The sequence below is a fragment of the Loxodonta africana genome, chromosome 15 (assembly GCF_030014295.1).
Source record: "Loxodonta africana isolate mLoxAfr1 chromosome 15, mLoxAfr1.hap2, whole genome shotgun sequence".
In the NCBI taxonomy this organism is placed as follows: domain Eukaryota; kingdom Metazoa; phylum Chordata; class Mammalia; order Proboscidea; family Elephantidae; genus Loxodonta; species Loxodonta africana.
This window is the reverse complement of record NC_087356.1, coordinates 7,433,695-7,440,037: the sequence shown is the minus strand read 5'-3', so window position 1 is coordinate 7,440,037 and position 6,343 is coordinate 7,433,695.

Below are 6,343 nucleotides of genomic sequence, written 5' to 3'. Positions count from 1 at the left end.
AAACAAGGAAAAAGATGTTCATATTTTGGGGGACAAAAGCATCCTTCCCTAGCTTCATCCTGCTCTTCAGAACACCACATCCTTCTTTTTCGCAGGCAAACCTGCTCAAGTGTTTTGTCTGAAGGTATTTTTAAAATCTTCTTTTAAGCTACTTTATTCATTAACCTCTTTTAGAGAAAATTTCAAATCTATACAAAAATAGAGAAAATAGTACAATGAACCCCCTTGAACCTTGTTCATGGCCAATCTTATTTCATCCTGGGCTCCACCTCTCCCTGCACTGGATTATAAGGAGGTAAATCTTAGACATCACAGTACTTCGCTGGTAGATGTCTCAGTGCATAACCTCTAAGTATACAGGCTCTTCTGGGAACATTCCAATGCTAACATTACCCTACCTACAAATTTAACAGTAATGCTATTACACCCGAACAAAAACCAAACCCATTGCCATCGAGTCAATCTTGACTCATAGCAACCCTACAGGACAGAGTAGAACTGCCCCATAGGGTTTCCAAGGAGTGGCTGGTAGATTTCAACTGCCAACCTTTTAGTTAGCAGCCAAACTCTTAACCACTGGGCCACCAGGGCTCCATGAACTAGCCAGTCAGTGGTAAATTTCCCTATGACTGCTGCTTACAGCTGTGTAACCCTGGGTAGGTTACCTAATCTCTTACATCATTAATTTTTTTGTTTTTAAAATGGAATAAAATATAGGATAATTGAGAGTATTAAATGAGATAATATATGTAAAGAGCCTGACACATTGAAGCATCCTTGACTAGTAGCATTCCTAGATGACATGTAATGTCCATTTGTTCACTCATTAGGCATTTGTATGAGTTAGCCACAGTTTTAGAAATTTCCTGTTCAGGTCCTTTGGCCCTTTTTCTACTGGGCATTAAGGGTATCAACCCTTTATTTGTCATATTTACTGCCCCTATTTTTTCCATTCTGTGTGTTTTAATTTTGTGTATGATTTTTTATGTACGGCCTATGATTTTTATGTAGTAAAATACATCCATCTTTCTTCCCCTATGCTGTGATTCAATATAATATTCATCTACGTTTTCTAGTGTTTTAGTGGTTTCGTTTTATTTAGCTCATGTGAAATTTATTTGACAGTCACTCTTTAAGTGGACTCTGTAATATATTCTTTTGTTACAAAGGCATAAATGTAATCCTTTCTAAATTCATGAGTTTCTATTTTTTCACACTATCAGGTTTTTCTTAAAGTGAAATGATGCTATAATTTAGTTTGTCATATTCATAGTAATACCAAGAATCAGGTTTTGTCTAAAACTTGAAGTGTTTTTCACACACAGCATCTCATCCTTATAATCACCAAGTCTTATTATCACCTGTACTTTAAAGATAGACCGCTATGCCCAGAGGGATTACATACCTTGAACCCAAGTTCTCCGACTCAAAAGCCTCCTCAGACATGATACCATCCTCTCTTTCCTCACCTGCAAAGTAGAAAGCCTTCGACAGCCTGCCTCATACAGCTGTTAATGAACGAGTCCGTGCAAAGCACGTAGAAGACTATCTAGCAAGTTATAAATGCTCCGTTAACATTAGCGTCATTATCGTTAATGCAGTGATAAAAAGAATATGTGCAAAATTATCATTATAGTAACAATTGTAAAAAAATAAAAGCAAAAAACCAAACCCAGTGCCGTCGAGTCGATTCCGACTCGTAGCGGCCTTATAGGACAGAGTAGAACTGCCCCATAGAGTTTCCAAAGAGCACCTGGCAGATTCGAACTGCCTACCCTTTGGTTAGCAGCCGTAGCACTTAACCTCTATGCCACCAGGGTTTCCAATAATTGTAAGGATTATACTTATTATTATAATAATTTTTATATAATAATAATAGGAGCAAATGTTTATTGAGGTCTTAGTAGGTACCAACAAGTATTTTGCTTATGAGTTACCCTACGATGTAGGTACTTTTATTCTCCTGTTTTTACCGTTGAAGACACTGAAGCGCAGAGTTCAAGAGACCGGCCTGAGGGATTAAATACCAAGCAGTTTAGCTCACGTACTCAGTAAGTGGTGGAGTCGTGATTTAAGTTCAGGCAGTCTGACTCCACAGCCAGCTTGGTTGGAACCACTATCCGAGAGTCCTCTCTTGTGGCGACATAAGAAGTGGTGCCTGCTGGTCCCAACTCACACCTCTTGGGCTGCTATCTACAGTCTTAGAAGCCTAAGTGTTAGGAGCACGGTGACAAACTCAGACCATGGCACTAACTCAACCTTCCCTATAGACCAAGAAGCCCTAAATTGGAGACCACTACAGGCACACTGCAAGACTGATGTGTGTGCCTCTGCCTGCCTGCCTGCCTGCCTGCAAAGATCCATCCTCCTTGCCCGCCTGCCCGCCTGCCCGCCTGCCCGCCTGGCCGCCTGCCTGCCTGCCTGCAAAGATCCATCCTCCTTGCCTTGGTGGGTCCCAGCCTCTGGGCTCAGCTGGTGGAGAACCAGCATTGCGAGCACGTCAGGTGAAGAGCATTCCCACAGTCTCCACAAGGGGGCGCAAGGGCACCATGGGGCGGCTTCTGAGATGTTTGCCAAGTGAAGGCGTGATGTTTGGTTTCTCCTGTCTCAGGAGAGGAAATACTTTCCTCTTTCTCAAGCCTCTTTGCCCACGGGGTTGCTTCCTTTTCCTCTTAATGTCCTCCTTTTACACAGGCAAGATATTATGTTCATTTCAAACCTCAATGCCGGGGAGTCTTTGGTCCAGAATTTAGGTAATTGACAGAAGACCTGTAAGTTCATGATAAAGCCTTGTTGATTGAAAAAAGCAGAACACCACGTTTGACTAGGTGACTATCAGGCTGGGAAGCGGGAGCTGTGTTTTCCAAACTGCATTGGAAATCTTGAAGTTTGTCATTAAGACAAGCTAATGGGCTGTGACCAGCATTTTGAAAAACCGAAATAAAACAGAACAAAATGAAATAGAATGAATAAAATAAAAGTTTTTGTTTTTTTCATTTTCTGTACGTGTATATATTTTTTTAAAAAAGGGGTTGTCATCGAGTTGATTCCGACTCATGGCAACCACATGTGTTAAGGAGTAGAACTGCTCCATGGGGTTTTCTTGGCTGTAGTCTTTACGGAAGCAGATCACCAAATCTTTCTCCCAAGGCTCCCACTGGGTGGGTTTGAACTGCCAACCTTTAGGTTAGTACTCGAGTGCAAAGCCTTCGTGCCTCCCAGGGCCCTGTATGTGTGTACGCTGAGCTGCAGTGTAAATGGCATTTCTTCCTGTAGGTTGCAGTTTAAAAAGCATGAATGTACTGGTGGTGGGTGCTAGCACTTCAGCTAAACCTGGGAACCTACGTTCTTCCCTCTGGGCTCCGTCAGGCCGGTGGCTCAGTCTGGGATGGGGAGAGGATGATACCCTGGGCTTGCAGACTGGCCACGCTTTATTGAAAAAGGATTCAGCCCTGCTCAAGCCTCCCTCCTTGTAAATATTTTTATTTTTCGGAATGAGAATAGCTGCAGTGGTAGTGGTGGTTGGTGAGGGGAGGGAGGACAAATAAATCTTGATGATGAAGCAGACAATGGAGGAAAACAGGCAGGAACAAGGGTCAGAGGGGGTGCAAGGTGCACAACACCCATCAGGATGTTCTGCTTTGGTCACCAAGCCTCCCCAAGCTAAGGGGACAACATGCATCAAACAAACAAACCAGCAGATCCAGTGACTTAGGCTGAGAAGAGGCTGTGGCCGTTGAGCGGCAGAGTTCTCACTTTCCATGCAGGAGACCCAGGTTCAACTGACCAGTTCACCTCCTGTGCAGCCACCGGCCGTCTGTCGGTGGGGGCCTACGTGTTGCTATGATGCTGAACAGGTTTCAGGGGGGCTTCAGACTAAGACTAAGAAGAAAGGCTTGGTGAGCTCCTTCCAAAAATCAGCCAGTGAAAACCCTATAGACCTCAACAGTCCAATCTCGTTGTGCATGGAGTTGCCATGAGTTGGGGGCCAACTTGATGGCAGCTAAGAACAGGTGAGAAAAAATATATCTGCCAACTAAGAAAAAAAGCCACCACTCATTATCCCTCTATTTTCATATAACTAGAATCTACAGCTTGTTAAACTCAGGTTTACAGCTGATAACACCAGCAGGGAAGTGGAATTAGGGCTGAAAGTATGATGATAAACTGATTACTTGATTGTGGTGAAAAGACATAGGTTTTTATTTTCTAATTTGCTAAACAATTGTGATTTTCACATGGGCACTGAAAATAAAACTATGATTTATGTTTCTCAATTCAGAATCAAATTTATTTCATGTAATTCCGGTATTTCCAACAGTTGCCATTTAGTTTTTCATTCAGGGAATGTGGGGGAAGGGCATACGTCCCATCAGTCAGCCCCATCCAGGCTCAGGTGTCCATGTAAGGCTCAGCTGACCATTGGGCCATGGTGATCCTCTCCCAGCCTCACTCACCACGGGCCACAGTGACACCCCCCTCCCCGGCCCTCGTCCGCCACGGGCCACGGTGACGACCCCCCCCCCAGCCCTCTCCCGCCATGGGCCACGGTGGTACCCTGGAATCCCATTCTTTGCCCCATCCAGCAGTGGGAAATAGGCTACCTGTAGGAAAAAAAGGAGACATATAGCAAAGAAAGCACGCTCCTGAAATGTGTCATGGTGAAGCAGGTCTCAGCCAAGCAAGAGTTCACACCTGTCTCATTTTGAGTTCAGTCTCTGGAGCCTGAAACAAGGAAAGATGTGTTTTCTGGCCTCCGTGGTGATGGAATATGAGGGTAAATAGGAAGCTCATGATGAGGACACGAAAATCCCCACCCTGTGCTCCAAATCATCTGGTTGTATTTCTCTGTGGGTTGTTTCTATTTTGTTATCCCTTCTGCTTCAATAAAACTGTTTTGGTCTTTGCAGTTGGTTGGAATTAGCCAAGGGTGGTTAGGACGGAGCATCAAAGCCAAGCAATGGCAGCTGCCATTAATAATGGAGCCTTAGACAAAAGGTGAAATTTGGAGAAGAGCCGGGGCTACTGTTCAGATTTTCCCCTCCAAAGTGGACGATCTCTCTTCATGGGCAGACTTGGAGGACTGTTGTGTGGCGTTGAGTCAGTTCCGACTCACAGCTACCCTATAGGACAGAGTAGAACAGCCCCCATAGAGCTTCCTAGGCCAAAATCTTTACAGGAGCAGATCACCAGGTCTTTCTCCCAAGGGGCAGCTGGTGGGTTCAAACTGCTGACCTTTCAGTTAGCTGTTGAGGGTTTAACAATTAGACTCCTTTCTTGAAGGACTAGGGTATAATTTTCTTAAGACAAATGGCAGGATTTCTTGCAAACTATGTGGGCGTGGGAGAGGGGAGGAGGCATGCACAAAGAGCTCCCATTTCTCAGGGGCCCCCGGATAATTCTACTTGACATGCGTGGCTTCCAGCAGCTCTGACCACAGGTTCTACAGCTCCATGAACCAAGGTGACCTCCAGTAGCTTACTCAGACTTTCTGGAATTTGTCATATGCAGAATAGCCTCTATTCTAAGAAGGAAGCCAGAAAGGAATTTTCCATTTTCTTAATTTTCCAAATACAACCCTGGATAAATCAACCAAACAAGCCTGTGTTGGAGGAAAGTTTATAAATCTGAAGCAGGATCTAGAGTTAAGGAAAAGTCAACTGACCATGACACAGCAGGAAGCTCTCTGTGAGTCACTGGGGGTCCTCACAGGACCGGAAGGCACTGAGGAGCTGTGGCCCCTGTTCACCTCCCATATTATTGTTGTGATATTGTAGAGTTTGCCAAGCACTTTCACATATATATCTTCATCTCATTTAATCTTCTGGAAAAAGACCTGACCCTCCTGAGCCCTTTATTTGACATGGCTCAGTCTCCTCAAGGTCTTTTTCAAGGGGAGACCCCCAGTGTTTGAGGGAATAGACCAAAGATTTGTGGCTAACTCAGTTGCTGTAGGAAAGTGAACCAAAAAGTAATCAAGTGGTTTTAGCACCTTTACTTCATCTTCTCTGTAACCGAATCCTTCTCTCACCCCTATTTCCAGGTAGATCAATGTATCTTCAGATTATCCTAGGAGCACTGGGGTCTACTTCCAAGGACTTGAGATAAAATCTCATTACCTCTACTTTGCACCAGGCCAAGCTGGTCAAATATGAGAGAACTAGTGGTGGTTTTCAACTTTCATTTAACATATCATTTTATCCATTGAATATCCATTGAATACCTAAACCTTCTTTCCTTTGCAGATTTGAACATTAGCCCATCAGCTAACAATTGAATATTTTGACGCATTACCTGCCCACCTACACTTCATATGTGGTGCAATGAATTACTCAATATGGCC